The 20,785-nt window shown below is 35.7% G+C and overlaps 1 protein-coding gene and 1 long non-coding RNA gene across 6 annotated transcripts in view; one reads left to right on the top strand and one right to left on the bottom strand.

Annotated features, from left to right (window-relative positions):
- The window catches only part of LOC143654843 (uncharacterized), a 57,470-nt gene extending 44,475 nt beyond the window's left edge, over window positions 1-12,995 (bottom strand). For both annotated transcript variants that reach the window (XR_013161994.1, XR_013161993.1), the window contains exons 1-2: window positions 12,805-12,995; window positions 10,996-11,085 (exon numbers count right to left, since the gene is read on the bottom strand). This is a non-coding gene — a long non-coding RNA (uncharacterized LOC143654843). The remainder of the gene's footprint in view (window positions 1-10,995; window positions 11,086-12,804) is intronic.
- Window positions 12,996-17,101: 4,106 nt separating this feature from the next.
- Window positions 17,102-20,785, top strand: part of G2E3 (G2/M-phase specific E3 ubiquitin protein ligase) — a 123,723-nt gene continuing 120,039 nt past the window's right edge. For 2 of the 4 annotated variants that reach the window (XM_077127039.1, XM_077127038.1), the window contains exon 1: window positions 17,109-17,233. The gene's annotated coding sequence lies outside the window, so the exon portion shown is untranslated. Of the gene's footprint in view, window positions 17,234-20,785 lie in introns of all 4 variants that reach the window. The other 2 variants (XM_077127041.1, XM_077127042.1) reach the window with 2 other exon arrangements.

Genomic DNA, 20,785 nt, shown 5'->3' with positions numbered 1-20,785 from the left:
TGTGGATATAAAGAACCTGTGCACAGAAAACTACAAAACATTGCTGATAGATATCAAAGACCTAAATAAATGGAAGTTCATTCCGTGGAAGATTAAATATGTTAAGATATCAATTCTACCCAAATTGATTTATAGATTCAATGTAATTCCAATCAAAATTCCAACAACCCACTTTCAGAATTGGAAAAAAATGAAATTCCAAATTTATTTGGAAGGGCTAGTTACCTAAATAGCCAAAAATATCTTGAGAAACAATGAAGGTGGAGGATTCATATCTCCTGAATTTAAAGCATATTACAAAACTACAATGGTCACAAAAGCATGGTACTGGCCTTAAGGTAGAAATATTGATCAGTGGAATCAAATTGAGAGTTCAGATATTGACCCTCAGATCAATTTGTCACAAGGCTGCCAAATCCATCCAACTGGGACTGAGGGGCCTTTTCAACAAATGGTTCTGGGAGAACTGGATAACCATATCCAAAAGAATGAAAGAGAACCACTGTTTCACACCTTATACTAAAATTAACTCAAAACGAATCAAAGACCTAAATATAAGACAAAGAAATTAAAATTCCTAGAAGAAAATATAGAGAAGCATCTTCAAGATCTTGTGGTAGGAGGTGGTTTCTTAGACCTTATACCCAAAACACAAGATAAAACAGATAAATGTGATCTACCCAAAACTGAATACTATTGTGCTTCAAAGGGCTTTATCAAGAAAGTAAAAAGACCACCTACTCAATGGGAGAAAACTTTTGGAAACCACATATTCAATAAGTGTTCAATATCTAGAATATATAAAGAAACCCTATAACTCAACAATGAAAGGACAAACAATCCAGTTTAAAAATGGGTACAAGATTTGAATACACATTTTTCCCAATAGGAAATACAAATGCTAAAAAGCACATGAAAAGAAGTTTAACATCATGAACTATTAGGGAAATATAAATCTAAACCACAATGAGATACCATTTCATCCTTACTAGAAGGGCCATTTTCAAAAAACAAAACAAAACCAGAAAACTACAAGTGCTACAAAGGATGTGGAGAAATTGGAAAACTTATTCACTGCTGGTGGGAATGTAGAATGGTGCTGCTACCTCGGAAAGAAGTTTGGTGGTTCTTCTGGAAACTAAGTATAGAACTGCCATTTGAGCTGGCAGTCCTGTTGCTAGATATGTGCACAGAAGTACTGAAAGCAGGCACACAAACAGATATTTGCACACCGATGTTTATAGCAGCATTATTCATGATTACCAAAAGATGGAAACAGCCCAAGTGTCCATCAACTGATGAGTGTATACAGTAACTCTAGCATATACATACGATGGATTATTATGTAACTATAGGAAGGAATGAAGTCATGATGCATGGAACAACATGGATGAACTTTGAAGACATTATATTGAGCAACATAAACCAGACACAAAAGGACAAATATTGTATGACTTCACTAATATGAAATAATTTTAATGAGCAAACAATGGGTATTAAAATCTACAGTATAGGTTACCAGGAGATAGAAAGAGGGTAGAGAATGGGCAGATAATGCTTAAGGTATAGAATGTTTAATAAGGTTGATTGTAATTGTCAAAAATGCATAGAGGTGATGGTAGCACAGTACTGCAAGTCACAATGCTGAGTGTGACTATGGTTTAAAGGGAAAGTTTAGGATCGTATATGTTACTAGAAGGAAAGCTAGAGAATAAAACATGGATGGTATAACAATACAAAACCTGCTGTGGACAATGACTGTGGTTCATTGTTTAAATATTAAAAAGTTCTTGCATGAACTAGAACAAATGTTTGTAACATTATAAGGTATCAATAATAGGGTGGTACATGGGAAAATACAATTAATGCAAATTAAGTATTATAGTTAACAGTAGCATTGTAATATTCTTTCATCAATTGTAACAAATTTACTATACCAAAGCTAAGCATCAATAATAAGGGAGCAGAAGGGACATGGAATTTTTTTTTCCAGAGCAATGAGAATGTCCTCAAATTAATTGTGGTGATAAATGCATAGTATGTGATTATACTAAGAGCCATTGATCACACATTTTGGTTGGCTTGTATGGTGTGTGAATGAAGCTGTTTTAAAAAGAGATAAAGAAGGATATTATTTATTAATAAAAGAGTCACTTCATCAAGAAGATGTAACAATAGTAAAATTTTAGACACCTAACAACAGAGTTCAAAAATATATGAAGCAATAATTGACAGAATGGAAGAGAGAAATAGACAGTTCTACAATAAAAGTTGAATGCCCCAATACACCACTTTAAGTAGTGGATATAACAACTAGACATTACTTAAGTAATGGATGGAACAACTAGACAGAGATTGATGAGGAAATACAGTACATAATTAGTACCATAAACCAACTAAAACTAACAGGCATATAGAGAACACTCCACCAAATAACAGCAGAATAAGCATTCTTCTCATTTGCCTATGAAACATCCTCCAGGATAGATCATATGCTAGGCCAGTAGACAAGTCTCAATAAATTTAAAAAGATTGAAACCTTACGAAGTATCTTCTCTGACTACAATGGAATGAAACTAGGAGTCAATACAGAAGAAAAATTGGAAAATTCACAGATATGTGGAAATTAAACAACACCCTGAAACAACCAGTGGGTCAAAGAATAGCAAATAATATTAGAATATACTTAGAGATGAATGGAAATGAAAACACAGCATACCAAAACTTATGGCATGCAGAAAAGGTGGTGCTCAGAGGGAAATTTATACCTGTAAATGGCTACAATATAAAAGAAGAAAAATCTTAAATTATAAACCTAACTTCTCACCTTGAATAACTAGAAAAGAAGAGCAGACTGATCCCAACATAAGCAGAAGGAAGGAAATAATAGATTAGAGCCTAATTCATAGGGATAGAAAATAGATTAGAGGTTGCCAGGGGCTGGGGGGAAAGGAGGTATAGGGACTTATTGCTTAATTTCATGGGAGTAGAGTTTATGTTTGGTGTAATGTTTTAGAAATAGATAATGGTGCTTTTTCTAGTTTGCTAGCTGCTGGAATGCAATATACCAGAAACAGAATGACTTTTTAAAATGGGAATTTAATAAGTTGCTAGTTTACAGTTCTAAGGCCAAGAAAATGTCCAATCAAAGGCATCCAGGGAAAGATACCTTGGTTCAAGAAGGCTGATGAAGTCCAGGGTTTCTCTCTCAAGTGAAAAGGTACATGGTGAACACAGTCAGGGTTTCTCTATCTGGAAAGGCACATGGTGAACACAGCGTCATCTGCTAGCTTTCTCTCCTGGCTTCCTGTTTCATGAAGCTCCTCAGGAGGCATTTTCCTTCTTCATCTCCAAAGGTCTCTGGCTGGTGGACTCTCTGCTTCTTGTGGTGTTGCAGCATTCTCTGCATTTCCAAATCGCCAATATGTTTCCTCTTTTATAGGATTCCAGTAAACTAATCAAGACCCACCTGAATGGGTGGAGACACGTCTCCACCTAATCCACTTTAACAACCACTCTTGATTGAGTCACATCTCCATGCAGATGATCTAATTACAGTTTTAAACATACAGTACTGAATAGGGATTAGAAGAAACGGCTGCCTTTACAAAATGGGATTAGGATTAAAACATGGCTTTTCTAGGGTACATACATCCTTTCAAATGAGCACAGTGATGACTGCTTAACATGAATGTAAAAAAATGTTAGTGTAAAATGGCAAATTTTATGCTATATATAGTGTGCCCATAAAAAAAAACTTAAAAAAAAAGCCAGTTGGCTCCTACCTGCAAACTCAGTAAGGATTTATTTCCTAGGTAAAATGATGCCTGGCATCACTCAGGGTTCATTTTGGAGCATCAGTTCCTCCTCTTAAAAAAAGAAATATTTAGATAACTTAAGTAAAGGAGCAGTGAAACAGCTGTTGATTTAAGAACCAAACCTTATCTGTTTTAAAAGTGTTCTGGACCACTTTTCTCATTTCTCAATTCCCTTCAATATAGGCTTATAAAAGGCCAGGAAATTGGGAAAATTTTATGTGCTATGGTTCAGAAAATAGTAGAAGTATTAGACAATGTCATTTAGGCTATGGAACCCTTGCCTGCGAGGTTATTAAAATTGGTCACAGGGTGATTCAAAATGGGGCCAAATAGAAAAAATATTGGCCTGTCACAGGGGAATATATGCCATTTTAAGGGTGGAATGTTGTGCTTAGACCTTCCTTTCAATTTATATGCGGTGCAGTGTTTAGATGTGTTGTCTGCAGTGTGTCGAATGCAGCTGTATAGCCACTGTACTACAAAGTGATTCAACAAATGATTTTATTAAATGAAAAAAACAAACCCAGAAATCTGATACTTATAGGGAATGAAAGACTACTCCCACAAACGGATTCATAAAGATGACACCTCAAAAAAAGTGTAAGCTCATGACAAAAAAACAAAACAAAACAACTCAATTAAAAAACAGATAAAGGACTTAGAAATTTCTCCAAAGAAGATATACAAGTGGCCAATAAGCACATGAAAAGATACTCAATATCATTAACTATTAGGGACATGCAAATCAAAACCACAAAGTGATACCACCTCACACACATTAGAATGATTATTATTAAAAAGAATGGAAAATAACAAAGTACTGGTGAGAATGGAGACAAATAGGAACCTTAGTACATTGTGGTTAGGGACATAAAATGTGGCAGCGGCTGTGAAAAAAGCTTGGCGGTTCCTCAAAAATCTACCATCTGATTCAGTAATCCCACTCCAAAGTATATGCATGCAGAGACTCAGACAGATTATTGTACATCAGTGTTTATAGCAGCAGCATTCACAATAGCCAACAGGAAGAAACCCAAATGGCCGTCAGCAGATAAATGGATACACAAAATATAGTATTTATAAACGATGGAATATTACCCAGCCTTAAAAAGAAATGACACATGGATGTATGCCACTACATGAGTGAACCTTGAAGAGATTATGTTGAGTGAAATGTAAGGCACAAAAGGGACAGATATAATAACTAAAATATGCAAATTCATAGAAGTGTAAAATAAACTTCAGGCTATAAAGGGTGGGGAGTGGGAGGGAGAATGGGATATTAATATAACTACTATAATGTAAAACATAATGAAATTAGGGTTTCTGTTTGGGATGTTGGGAAAGTTTTGGTAATGGATTGTGGTGAGGGTACCACAATATTGTGAATGTGATTAATTCCACTGAATAGTATTTTGGGGGAAAAAAGATAGGGAAGTTTATATTGTCTATATGTTTCCACAATTAAGAAAAAAAGGGAGAGAAACTAAAGAGAAAATGACAATTAAATGTAAGATATCATCTTGGACTGGACCTAAAATGTAGGTTATAAGACTCAGAAGGAGATTTTTGGGACATGAAAAACTAGAACATATATCAATGTTAAATTTATCTGACTTGATAACTATACTTAAGTTGTTTACATATGTGAATGTCCTTGTTCTCAGGAAATATACATGACAGTATTAAGTGTTCAAGGAGCATGACATATACAACCTACTCTCAAATGTTTAGACAGGAGGGAAGGAGGGAAGTTAGATAAGAAAGAAAGAAGGAAAGAAAGGTGCGGAAAATGTGACAAAATGTTAAAAATTGGTAGATCTGTGTATCTGGGGGGAGGGGTATGTAAGAGTTCTCTGTATGGGTTTTGTATTATTTTTACAACTGTTCTGTAAATTTGAAATGACTTTGAAATAAAAATTTAAAAAATAAAGGAGTGGAAGATGTGGATTGATCATGTCCTCAGACATGAAGGATATTTCAGCTTAGGCTGAGAATGAGAACAGGAACCTTCTATATACATGTGCACAGTTACCCTTCAACATTAATAAGACCTAACTATTCTGTGCTTTCAGTACACTAAACTTTTCCACTGTCTTCAACTTCAACTTACTATTTCAGGAAACTCTTGCCAGTAAAGATAATCTTTGCAAATGATTTTAATTAGTTTCAGGAACTTCCTAAAGAGGATGATGATAGGATGGAGGAAAGAATCAGCAAATTGGAATCTTCATAAATTCGAAGTGTTTGAACATGGAAACTTTTGAATTATTTAATTTTTCAATAGGAACCCAATGTAGAATTATTTACTGAATTGCTATATGCATTATTTGCTTATACACTCATGTTTGCTTTACATGGGAATAATGGGAAATTTTGAGAATAATTTTCACTGTGCCTAATCTTATGCTTCTGTGCTGAATTTAGAGACCAATTACCTTGCAAGATTTAGACTTCACAATATTGAATTTTTCCAAAAAGATAATATATTAAAGTACTATCTTCTTAATTAGTTCCTGTTCTGGTTTGCTAGCTACCAGAATGCAATATACCAGAAATGGAATGGCTTTTTAAAAAGGGGAATTTAATAAGTTACAAGTTTTTGATTCTAAGGCCATGAAAATGTCCCAATGAAAGCAAGTCTATAGAAATGTCCAATCTAAGGCATCTAGGGAAAGATACCTTGATTCAAGAAGGCTGATGAAATTCAGGGTTTCTCTCTCAAGTGGAAAGGCACATGGTGAACATGGCATCATCTCCTAGCTTCTTCATCTCCAGCTCCCTGGGCGGCATTTTCCTTTGTCATCTCCAAAATCACTGGCTGGTGGACTCTCTGCTTCATGGTTCTACACTGTTCTGAAGCTTTCTCCAAAATACTTCTTTTATAGGATTTCACAAAAGTAATCAAGACCCACAGAGAATGGGTGGAGACACATCTCCATCTAATCAAGTTTAATACCCACAATTGATTGAGTCACATCTCTGTGGAGATAACCTCATCAAGTTTCCAACCTATAGTACTGAATAGGGATTAGAAGAAACCTTTGCCCCCAGAAGAATGATTAGGATTAAAACATGGCTTTTCTAGGGTACATAAGTCCTTCCAATCCAGTACAGTTTCTTTCAACTTTTTGTTGGTAAAATATCCTACACAAAATGATTTTCATAATAAAGATGGAAGAAGATTTTCTTTTTAATATTTTTATGTGCCAAAATGAACTGTGTTGGCTCCCAAAAATTTGAGGAGGACTTTCTGTTTTGTTTTGGCTTACTTTGTATTTATTGACACTTAAAAATCAAAAACCTAAAAACTACTGTTTTACATAATATCTAATTATGTAGTTCTCAAACTTTTGGACATCTTTACACTCTTAAAAACTACTGAGGAGAGGAAATACAAATGGCCAAAAGGTACATGAAAAGATGCTCAACTTCCCTGGCTATTAGGGAAATGCAAATCAAAACCACAATGAGATATTATCTCACACCCACCAGAATGGCCATTATCAATAAAACAAACCTACAAGTGCTGGAGAGGATGTGGAGAAAGAGGTAAACGTATCCATTGTTGGTGGGAATGTCAAATGGTACAACTGCTGTGGAAGGCAGTTTGGCGGGTCCTCAGGAAGCTAAGTATAGAATTGCCGTTTGACCCGGCAATACCATTGCTAGGTATCTCCTCAGAGGACATGAGAGCAAGGATACAAATGGACATTTGCAAACCAATGTTTATAGCAGCATTATTTACAATTGCGAAGAGATGGAAACAGCCAAAATGTCCATCAATAGACAAATGGCTAAACAAGCTGTGGTATATACATATGATGGAATATTAAGCAGCTATAAGACAGAATAAAATGGATGAACCTTAAGGACATTATGTTGAGTGATATTAGCAAGAAAGAAAAGGACAAATACTATATGGTCTCACTGATATGAACTGACGTTAGTGAATGAACTTGGAGAATTTCAGCTGGGAACAGAGACCATCAGGAGATAGAAATAGGTAAGATATTGGGTAATTGGGGCTCAAGGGATACCGATTGTGCAACAGGAATGATTGTAAAAACTCAGATATGGATAGCACAATACCACCTAACTGTAATACAATTATGTTATAACACTGAATGAAGCTGAATGTGAGAATGATAGAGGGAGGAGGGCTGGGGCACAAATGAAATCAGAAAGAAAGACAATAAAGACTGAGATGGCATAATCTAGGAATGCCTAGAGTGTATAATGATAGTGACTAAATGTACAAATTTAAAAATGTTTTTGCATGAGGAAGAATAAAGGAATGTCATTACTGCAGGGTGTTGAAAATAGATGGTAATTGATATATTAAAATTTTAACTTATGTGTGAGACTAAAGCAAAAAATGTTTTTTTAATGTGGTACAAAATTTATATTTTGTCTAGTGCAGTTCCTAATATAACTTATATGGACAGCTTAATTGAACACCATAAGCACATGGAAACTTGAGTAGGCCATAAGATTTTGTAGGTTTGTCCAGAGTGTGATGCCCCAATAAATTCAGAGTGATTTGAACAGTGAGTAAAAAAGTATTTGCAAAGTCCCCTTGGGAGAATGATGAGAAAGGGGGAAAATCCAATTTCCCCAAGTGGAGAATTCTTGATATTCTCACAAGCAGTGGGGACAACCAAAGCAATAGGCTGAGTCCCCAGTCTTGGGGTTTGTTCATATGAAACTTAACCCCACAAAGGATAGGTCAAGCCCACTTAAAATTAGGCCTAAGAGTCACCCTCAAGAAAACCTCTTTTGTTGCTCAAAGGTGGCCTCTCTCTCCAGCCAACACAACAAGCAAACTCACTGTCCTCCCCCTGGCTAGGTGGGACATGACTCCCAGGGGTATGGACCTTCCTGGCAATGTGGGACAGAAATCCTAGAATGAGCTGGGACTCAATATCAAGGGATTGAGAAAACCTTCTTGACCAAAAGGGGGAAGAGTGGAATGAGAAAAATAAAGTGTCAATGGCTCAGAGATTCCAAACAAGTGTCAAGAGGTTATCTGGAGATTGTTCTTACGCATAATATAGGTAGCACCTTTTTAGTTAAGGTGTAATGGAGCAGCTGGAGGGAACTGCCTGAAAATGTAGAGCTGTGTTTCAGTAGCCATGTTTCTTGAAGATGATCGTATAATGATATAGCTTTCACAATGTGACTGTGTGATTGCGAAAACCTTGTGTCTGATGCTCCTTTTATCTACCTTATCAACAGACAAATAAAACATATGGAATAAAAATAAATAATAGGGGGACCAAATGTTAAAATAAATTTAGTAGATTGAAATGCTAGTAATCAATGAAAGGGGGGGTAAGGGGTATGGTGTGTATGAATTTTTTTCTGTTGTGTTTTTATTTCTTTTTCTGAATTGATGCAAATGTTCTAAGAAATGATCATGATGATGAATATGCAACTATGTGATGATATTGTGAATTACTGATTATATACATAGAATGGAATGACCATATGTTAAGAATGTTTGCTTGTTTGTTGTTATATATTTTTTAATAAAAAAGGGGAAAAAAACTACTGAGGACACTGACATTTTTATTTAATTAGGAACTAATTAAAAATATATACATTTAGTTCACTTAAAAAAAAAAATAATGAACCCGTTACATATTAACATAATATTTTCATTGCCCAAAACAAAAATAATTTAGCGAGAAGAGTGGCATTACTTTCCCTTTATGCATATCTCTTTAATGTATGACTTAATAGAAAACAACTGGATACTCATATCCATTTCTGCATTCAATCTGTTGCAAAATCATGTCTCATGTAACCTCCTGAAAACTCCGCTATACTCTTGTGCAAGAATACAAGTGAAAAAAGCCAATAAAATCTTAATGTTATGAAAATCATCTGACTTCACAGATCACGTTTTGAGAATTGCTGATCTAATTCAACAGACTAACACTGGAATTTTCTCTGTATCAATAGTGACAAAGCTGCTACCTAAAATCAGGTAATATCTTAGGTCCCTTACCAAATTAACATTCTACAATTCCACAGAGGTGTAAACAGATGTCTCATTAAAATCAAACTACACTATTAGCTGATTGTTTCAGGTTAATGTTAGGTTTCTTACAGTTGTTCATATCTCTCTTTGTGTGCAAGCTAAACTATTGTAATGGAAAACAAACAGGCCTTGTATTCCTAAAAGCGGGAGTTATAATACCAGTTCTGACTACTATTGGCCTTAGGGAAATTATTTAATCCCACTAAATTCTAGTTTCATCACCTATTTTCTTTGTCAGGATTAGGTAAATCAATTTCTGGGTAGTTTTAGCACAGTATTTGAATTGCATAAAGTATTAAATAAATGTTAGCTCCCATTTTCTTTTTCAATCTCATGCCATTCCATAGTTAACCTCATCTACAGGAAAATTGACTGTTCTATTACAATCACTGTACACATGGTGAAATTTAATATCTATTGCTGTATAAATGCCAAAGAAGAAACGAACTACCTCTGAGACTCGCAAACCTAAAACACTAACAAAAAGAGGGAAAGGTGTTAGCAAACAAAACACCTGACTACCCACCCCCATGAAATTTTCAATATCTATTCGAGCTACTGAAATAGCTTGTTAAAACTAATTATCAGCTCTATAAATTAACACGGATTTATTTTTCAGATTAGCTGCCAAAGTGAAAAGTAGGGAACAGGTTTTAACACAGGTTCTGAAAGGAAGAAAGAAGGAACAGGAGGCTAAAATCTCCTCAGCAGAAAAGTCCTGTGTGACTCTAACTGAACCACCAGCCTAAAGGTCTGGGCAGGGAAGCCACATGTCACTGAGAGAAGGAAAGGGATGTTAAATGTACATTTTGCCTATTAGTTATTACCATTATAAAAGTCCTCTCATTTAAAGGTCACGACAAACCTATGAGATAGTTATTACTCTTTCTATTTTGTAAGTGAGCAATGAAGCTCAGAGGTTTGGGTTCTTCATTCTTAGTTGTGATAGGGCTATATTCCAAAGCTTAGTTCTAAAGTTCAGACTCGTCATATTGTACTACTTGGTCTCCTTAAAGAATTTTTTCTAAAGAACCACCTGAGGGTTTAAGTTAAATTTAGGCAACTGCCTGTTTCCTAAATGGGTAATTCTATGCCATGGACCTTTGTGATAATTTGAAGTTTAGTTTTTACCTCCATCCGGACACACAGGTGAGAATCAGTCTCCTTATAACTGAATTACTTTATCATCAACTCAGTGAGAAGTCATTTCCCTTGAGTATTCTGAAAGGGATTTTAAAAAATCAAAGTACACAAAATAAACTGAAAACAGTTTTGATTGACAGCAATTGTATCCCAGAAATTTTAAGATTCATTTCAAGCATGTTGTTCATTACTTGATTTAATTGGGATGACATTACCAGTGTGCATGCCTGTATTTGGAGTCACTCTTAACTATAAAGAGGCTCTGATTTCTAGGAAAATACTTTAGGCCAAAAGATGGCAATTAAGAAAAGTAATCCAGACAACCACTTGTTTGAAACACCAACTTGAAGAGGAGTAATTTTAACATAACCACATACCTCTGAGTTATATTACCTTTATATTATCGTACCTTTGACTTATTCCATGTCTCATATAGGCTACGCACAAACTTTGAGCCCATCTGTGTGCTAAAAGCAGGCATGATATCATTCCAAATCATGGCTGTTAATGAACCTACTTATTATCTAAACAACACTGAAACAAGAAACCTGAAATTGCTGTTTTGAGAGGTGCTTCCCGCTGCCAGGCAGTGCTGTGTTTGACTTAAAAGACACCAAATCTCAGTTACATTAAAAATTTAGATCAAAACATTCATGTAAATGAGACATTGAGAAAAAGAATATTTGTTGGCAAGCAACAATCTACTTTTTCTAAAATGTATTTTGATTCAAGTTCAAAATTTCATTTACTAAAACTGTTTAGGTAAACTAATATAAGAAACACTTGTGTGAACATGTGAATAAAAATGTATTTAGAAATTTATTACCATTGTTGACAGATAGTAGATGAATACTTACTGATCATGGGTCATACACTAAAAATGGTATTAATACAGAGTAAATAATTATGTTGACATTTTAGTTATTAACATGAAAGAATTTATATTATGATAACTAAATTTTATTTATTTTTCTTCAGTTCTGGTCATTGGATCCTAGTGCTGACTAATTAAGAGAATTCTGAATCTGAATAGCATTTTTATACTGATATAAATGGAATATCTGGAACAAATGTCCTTTCCTCTCTAATTAAGGATTTATAAATACAAATGAAAATACAACATATTTTTCTTCCACTTTGATTCAGAATTACAGCAAGAGAGTTGCATGTACTGAACTTAAAAATTTCTGGGAAAAATCCATGTTGGTATTTTCTGACCGCACTGTACCCACTTGGTAACCTTCCTCTAGAGAACCAATGGGATAGGAGGTTAAGTTGCCTTACTGTCTACCATTCCAAATCTGAACATAGTAGCATAGGAACCCACTCTACTACACAACAGAAAATTGAAGGGGAAAAAATCAAACAAAAAAAACTTGATAAGGCAAGAAGTAGAACAACAGAGCTTATTATTAAATATTTTAATAAACATTTTCCTTGTGCCCTATTTTGGGCATATGTTTCCTGAGGGCAGTGACCTTTTAACTATTTTGTGTAATATTCTCATTATGACTTGTATACTACAGGTAATCAATGATGTGAATTAATTTTATTTGAAACCATGGAATGGAAACTCTAGCATTAATGTTGTAATTAGGGTTGCATATTCCAAAGTATTCCAGTATTGCTGAGAATTGTAGGAGAAAGCCTGACCAGGAGAGAGAGCATAGAGAGGGTAAGAAAAAAAAAGAGCACAAAAGGAGGAGGAATGGAAAAACAAAAATTGAGGTAAAAATGGATGCAGTAACAGGTGTAGAAACTGTTAAGATATAGTTAAGTTGGGTAAAAGAGAATTACCTCTGTTTCATGCTTTCAAATGTTGTCGGAGGTTAGGGAAGTAGAATTTTGGAAATAAAGTTCCACAATAGCCTGTATTCTAAGACTGTGACATATTTTAAAGCTGCGTTGGCCAAAATGGTAGCCAGTAGACACACATGGCTAATGATCACTTAAAATGTGGCATGTCTGAACTGAGTGTTAAGCGTAAACTACACACTGGATTTCAAAGACTTAATGCCAAAAAAAAAAAAAAGGAATGTAAAATATTTCATCAACAACATTGATTACATATTAAGATATTTTGATATGACAGGTTAAAGTATATCATTAAAATTACTCTCAATCATTCATTTTGATTTTTTTTTATGTGGCTACTAGAAAATTTAAAAATGTATTTATGGCTTACATGATATTTGTATTGGGCAGTGCTGGTCTAAAGACTTGCCAAGGGGACACTAACTGGGACATACTCTAGAGTTTATGAAAAGAAAGGCAGACCACTTGCCTACCTGTTGCCCAACCCCCCTCCATCTTTTAATTGTCTTCGGCATCTTCACAAAAAGTAGACTAGTAGGTGGAGCAGAGGGAAGGTTGCAGATGCAGGATAGGAAGGGGGGATGAGAACCATTTGGTACTTCCCCCAGGCTGGCTCCTCTAGGATAATCTCCAAAAGAAGTACCTTTTTTTTGTAAGGCAGTGTTTCAGTTTGCTAATGCTGCCAGAATGCAATACACCAGAAGTGGATTGGTTTTTACAAAGGGGATGTATTAGTTTACAAGTTTAAGGTAATTGTAAGGTCATCAAAATGTCCAAAACAAGACATCAACAAGAGGATACCTTCACTCAAGAAAGGTCAATCAGATCAGGGGTTTCTTAGTCACATGGGAAGGCACAGGGTGATGTCTGCTGGTCCTTCTCTCCTGGGTTGGTTTCCAAAATGGTTCTGTCAGCTCCTGTGGATCCTTTTGGCCTCTCCTGGGGCATTTTCCTTCTCTAAGCATCTGTGGGTCCTCTCTTTGCTTCTCTGGGGGCATTTTCTTTCTCAACTTCTTTAAACTCTCTCAGCTCTCTTAAAGGACTCCAGAAAGTGGATTAAGACCCATCTTGAATGGGTGGGGTCACATCTCCATGGAAACAATTTAATCAAAAGGTCCCACCCAGCAATAGGTCTGTTCCCACTAGATTGAATGAGAAGAACATGGATTTTTCTAGGGCACAAAACAGTTTCAAGCCAGCACAGACAGTATGTTGATATTAGTCTATAATTCAATAATAAAAGGTATTGAAGGAAGAAGAGTGAAAGCAAGATTGGGAATACATAACAGCGGTATCTTTTTTATGTGTTTGTTTCCCCATCAACCAATAGTCCACCTCTCCAACACACATAAACCCATGCTCCATTTCTGGGAAATCATCCTTCCCACTAAACTTCAATTCCACTTTTATAATATATTAATATTCCACATATAGTTGAATTTTTCTGGATTCTCTATGTATTTGCCTTTTTATGCTAATACTCTTTTGTCTGATCTACTTGTTTTTTTATTCTAATATTCCTTGTATTAGTTTTATGATAAAATTTATATATAATGGTTCACCTCCAGCCTCTGCCAGTCTTCTTTTTCCAAAAGTTTACAATTTTTACATATCCTTTTATGAAAATTGAACTTATATTCTCAAATTATATTTTCTAAAAAATATATTTTGTATACCTTTCTAGGCATTTTATGTTTTTTGTCAGTCATGCTGGTTGTGTAAGAACCTTTCATAGAAGGCTCTAGGAACTCTCCTGCCAAAGCAGTTTGTTTTGGATCTTGCATGTAAGCTGATGACCATTGGTTCTGAAAGTGTTTTTGTCTTGTTTTCTGCTGCATATTTGAATAGGAGAAAAGCTGGTAAAAGAGGTTACAGTAGCTATGATTAATATTTTCTATAAATTCAATTCTCAGCTTGTTCAGAATACTGATGGTTATCAGAAACTAAATAAAATTCTTTATATCTTTTTTTCTTCAGTTCTTGCAGCCTTTACTAAATGGAATACTTATATCAATATTCTGCTTCATTAAAATTTTTTATCAGTTATCAGAATGTTCAGTTTGAAGGCCAGATTTGTTAGACTTTATGTATGTCCTCCAGTGAATACTTTCTTTAAAAAAGTTTATTTTACTCAAGCTACTTGACTGAATCAGTGGATATTAATTAAACATCTTTGTGCATGCAGTGCTGTAGATTTACTTGAATACTTACTGTATTCAAATTCACCTATATTCTCTGGAAGAAAAAAAAAGAAATAATAGTTTAATTACTACAAATAACCCAATATTCCATTCAACGAACACCAACTCTACACAATGTATACAATTATGCCTGGCTAGCCCTATGAAAATAATACATGAATAATTTTAATCTCCTCTACTGACGAGTAATGAAGTTCATTAATCTGATGGATGGCCAGGCTGCTGGGTGGCGATAACTTTATCAACATTTTGATGGAAGAAATTGAAGAATGTCTTAAGGGCCCTAGAGAAGGACTGTCTAAGAACTCAGGGGACTCACATTAAAAAACAAAAAACCTTATCTCAAGATTTGTATGAAGAAAATCATATCTATTTTATTTTATGATCATTTTGGGAACCTCTCAAAAGCAACCTCTGAGTATATTTAACTCTTGTTTACAGGCCAACTTGAAACTTCATTTCTATGAAAGAGAAAACTTAACGGTAGAGGCCAGAATTATGAAAGATATAGAAAAATAAATGGCATAGTTTCTGCTTTCAAAGAACTGACAATATATTTAATGGAACCATATTAGATATGTGGAACATTTAAATAATAATACAATATATCACGAACGACAGAGTGGTTAAATCATTGTTGAATGAATTGATGATATAATGAATAGACAGACTATTCAAACATCACAAATTTATATATTTATTAAACCATCATTCTGTGTTCAGAACGTGCTCAATTTTTAACAGTCTTCCTTTTAAAACAATTAAATTACAAAAGTAAAGCATGCTTATTATTAAAAAAAAAGTCAACTAGTTATAAAGTGAAAGTTAAAAGCCCTCAATCCTTCTCTGCCTGCAGTCCCCAATTCACTCCCAGAGATAACTGTTAATTTAAGTATCCATCCAGAAACTTTGTATACTGTTCACACACAAATACACACACACATACACACACTTTAAAAAAGGGATATTACTCTTCACACAACCCACACACACTATTCATGGCCCTTCTAAAACAGACATTTTTCAATGTTTCATTTCAGTACTCACGGATCTACTTACTTTTAGTGTCAGTATATACTTAGGTTATTTCTATTTTTCCATTGTTAAAAACAGTACATCAGGGACTAGCTTATAGCTTTATACCCTCTTGTGTCAGATCATCTGTAAAATAAACTCCTAGAAATGAAAATGTTCTGTAGTGGCTTGGCATGAACTGATCAGTTTAGTTAGAAAACGTGAAGATGGACTGGTGGCAGCATCAATCGCAGCCCTAAAGATCAGGGTTCAGTTTTTCTTTTGTTTCACATTCTCTCTCCTCTTCCCTCCCCCCCACCCCCCACACCTTGCTCACTTAAGAGGATGTCCTGTCTTCCTTTTCTAACTTATCCAGATGCATCCATCCCTCAGAATCTGCGGAAGTTTTGAATGAAGGGCGTATTGTATGGTCTGTGGTAAAGGAAAATAACACCGCTGCCCAAAGAATCTCACAGGAAGATCTCACAGGCGTCTCGCAAAATGATCCCTTATAAGGGAGAAAAACACTTATCTTTTCTAAAACCGATCCTCACATCTTTCATTTGGGACTAAGAACTGCTCAGACCAATTTGCGGCTGGAAGAGAGATGATCGGTACGCTTGCTTCTTCTCTCCCTCAAACAGGGAGGGGGAAGGTTAAACGTTCTGACTGTCGGTGTAGGACGGAGGCTCTGGGAGACCTCGTACTGAGGTTTGTTTGGAGAGTTTTTCCCTTCTTGTAGTTGTCGTTTGCGCGAGGACGGGGGGAAGAGCAAAAATATCCCAATTTCGTCAGTCATGTTTGTTTTCCCCATTCCTTCAGGGTTATGAAACTTTAACACGTCTCTATCCACTTCAGAAACAAGAGGACCCTCTCAAGAGCCACCGGGTAGAAACACCGACCTCGCGTCCGCGGTTCTCTATGGGTCTAAACAGGAAAAGACTGGACAAAAAAAGTAGAAAGGAAGAGGACACAACAGAAACACCACGCAGAAGAGCCAGGGGCGACCCTTACCGTTCGCACAGTCCATGCCCCCCGGGGGGCGGGGCCAAGCGCTCCTTCCGGGTTGCGAGCGGAAGTGGGTGAATTTGAATCCTAAGGGCCGTTGGATGGGGCGGCTCGCGGTTGGAGTGCGGTGCTGCGCAAGAGGGCCAAGTGCTGCAGACGGCTCTGGAAGTTCTGCTGAGCGCGCCTTGGTGAGTAGATGGGGAACGGGAAGAAACGGGGTATTCTAGGGAGAGAAGCGGGACGGGCGGATATGACGGGGGTCCAGAAGCCGGACAGAAGTTCCCTGAGGCGTAGCCGGGGCCTCAGTGCCTTTAAGAGTGACTAGTGCTGGGGTTGTGAGTGGAGACTTTGAGAAATCGGGGCGCCGGGGACCGTCTTCCCGGCCACTGCTCCCGACATTTGTGACCACTGGCCAACTCTAAATGGAGTGTTGAGGGTTCGGCAGCCCTGTCGGATCCGGAGGAAAAGCCTTGTTTGTATGCTGTCTTTTTTGTGACTTTCTCTTGAGCGCAGCTTGATGTTTCCACCAATTCGGCTTGAATCCGAAAGCTTCAACACTATTTAAATATAACTGCGAAAGCGTTATCCGAGGTGAAAGAATCTTCCGTTATTAAAGATGGAAGGTTAGGGGCAGGTTTAGAATGAAGAGATGCTCTACGTGGCTTCGAGCTCCTTAAAAGGACGCCCGTGGCAGTCTTTATTACTCTGGACCGCAGGGAAGTGACAGCCTTTGAATTGCCTGGTGGGGATTTAAACTGAAATCTGAGTATCCTTTGTATTTTAAAACCCGGATATTTTTCTTTCACGGTTGACATTTTTCTTGTACCGCAAAAATCCGAGACTCTTGCTCATTTAAACTGGCTATAGTAACAGCGGTGATTCACAAGGGTCTTAGTTTGCCAACAATAGGGATAAGGTTTAGTTCCACAGCCCTGCCTTTTCACTTCCTTCATTCATTGGCCAAATGAGTTGTTAGGGAGTTATTTTGGAAGTACTCTATTAACGCTTCCACAGTCGCGGTTTCTTTGTTTTTGTTTTCATGGGTTTTTTGTTTTCATGGGTTTTTTGTTTTATTTTTAATGACTACCCCAAACATCAGACTCTAACTCCTTAGCAAAGCCATGACTTCTGAAATTGTTTAAATGTGTACCCTTAACTGAAACCATAAATGAGTACTTTAAATGTGTAAAAATTTCATATCCTGCCTTATTGAAAACCATTAGACTAATTTTGTTCTGCTTTATATGAACAGATATTTTGTGTTCCTTTTAAGGTTTGAATACCAGGGTATTCGTACCATTTAAATGTGTATTGCCCTTTTAAAAAATAGGACTTACTATGCACCGCGGAGTATTCCTAATCCCCATTCCAGCTCATGAGCTTTAGTTTTCAATATTAGTCAAGTCGAATAGTTTAAAATGGTCAGTGTTTATGATAGTTGAAATATAAATATTTTGCTTAAGATTGCAACGAAAACATTAGCTGTACTTCTTTAATTGCAGAAAGTGGTTCAGCTCATTTTAGCAAATCGCATTTTTTTGTCTCATTGCCACTTTGATACACTTAAAATAAATATTTTAAATATATTTTGTATTTCCAAAATACTTGAAGGAGTTTGAGCTCTACATCCTTATCTGTTCCTTGTCCCTGTCTAGGTTCATCTCATTTGAACTTTTGCTGTAGCCATCTAATTTCAGAGAGTTTCAAACTTTGTTGTGTATGCATGACTTTGCACTTCAGAACTCAGAGATTCTGATATACCAGTTCTGGAGGATTGGGGAATTTACATATTTTACTAGAATTAAAAAAATTGGCCCAGAGTTTTAAAAACACTGATTTGTACTTTTCTAGAGAGGCATATACAATGCCTCTAAAAGCATGGTTCTCTGAAGCCACATTGCCTGGGATCCTGAGCAAGCTATTAGCAATCTGTGCCAGAAAGGATTTAGTGATATCATAGGATTTATAAATTTCACAAATACGGAATGATAAGTATTGATATCATAGGCATAGAAGACATTTCAAGTGGGAAAAAAATCAAGAACAGTGTTTGCTAACATTTATGAAACTAAATGCTTTGAACATATCTCAATTAATCTTCACAACATATTATTATTCCCATATTAAGATGAAGGAACTGAGGCATCAAAAGATATAGTACCTTTTAAAGAATGTATATATTATTATATTTTATAATATATATATTTATTTATTTTTTATTTTTCTTTAATTTCCTTCTGGTGCTGCTTTTAACAAAAATGATGAGTAATCATAAGTTAAGTGTTATAACAAATTAACTTTATAATAGTGAATTAGCCTCATTTGGCATTTGATGGTTCTTTTCTAGAAAAATCTGCCCAATTATTAGGGACATCTTTCTGAGGATTGATGGGTAGGGGTAATATAAGGAGCGTATGATCCTAAGTCCCATCCCCTGTCCTTATCCAGCAGTACAGTACAGGTATTTGAATCAGAGCTGAATATCTAATGCAGGCTAGACCATTCACATTATTTCTTCTTAAATTTTGGAATTGGGATGCCAGTAGACTACTGGGAGCAAAGCTGAAGTGGTCTTTATGCACTGGGGATGACATTGAATCATAAAGAAACATGAAGACAGTATGCAGGGAGGGAAAGGGGGACTATTTCCTGAGGACTAGTTAAATTTTTAAGTAAGTCAGTATAAACTTGTAACTTTCCATAGATTGTTCTTTTTAACTTAAACAGATAAATATTTTAATTTTTGATGAGTTGTTTATTATTATTATTAGAGAAGTTGTAGGAATATAGAACAATCATGCATGAAATACAAGATTCCCATATAGCAGGACCCTATTATTAACCCCTTGCATTGATGTGCTACATTTGTTAAAATTGGTGAAAGTCCATTTTTATAATAGTAAATTATATTTATAAACTGGAGTTAATAAACTCCAGTCCATAGTTTACATTAGGATTCAGTGTTTGTGTAGTGCAATTCCATGGTTTTTTTTTATTATTACCATATATACAACCTAACATTTCCCATTTTAATTACATTCAGTTTATATCTCAGTGCTGCTGATTACATTACCAGTGTTTCACTGCCATCATCACCATCAATTAATTAACAAAACATTTCCATCTTTCCAGATTTGAACTCTGTACATTTTAAGCCTTAGCTTCTTATTCCCTATCCCCACCCATCCCATGTTAATTTATATTTGAGATTCTATGCTGTGAGTTTGCTTATTCTAATTATTTCAAGTGACTGAAATCATAAAGTATTTGCTCTTATGTATTTTGCTTATTTTACTCATCATGGTGTCTTCAATGTTCATCCATGTTTTTGCATGTATTAGAAATTCATTCCTTTATATGACTGAAAAATAATCCATTGTATGTATATACCACATTGTGTTTATTCAGTCATCACTTGATGGGCACTTGAGTTGCTTCCTTCCTTTGGCAATTGTGAATAATGCCGCTGTGAACGTTGATGTGCAAATATCTGTTTGAGACTCTGCTTTGAGTTATTTTGGGTATGAATCTAGTAGTGGGATTGCTGGGTCAAATGGTAGTTTTATACTTAGCTTTCTGAGTTGCCACCAAACTGTCTTCCACAGTGGCTGCACCATTTTACATTCCCACCAGCAATGAATGAGTGTTCCTATCCCTCTATATCCTCTCCAGCACTTGTTTTTTTCCATTTTTTTAAACAGCAGCCATTCTAATACTTTCCTTTCAGTCTGAAGAACTCC

Source organism: Tamandua tetradactyla, chromosome 14 (genome assembly GCF_023851605.1).
Source record: "Tamandua tetradactyla isolate mTamTet1 chromosome 14, mTamTet1.pri, whole genome shotgun sequence".
In the NCBI taxonomy this organism is placed as follows: domain Eukaryota; kingdom Metazoa; phylum Chordata; class Mammalia; order Pilosa; family Myrmecophagidae; genus Tamandua; species Tamandua tetradactyla.
This window is presented reverse-complemented; position numbering and strand designations above follow the sequence as displayed.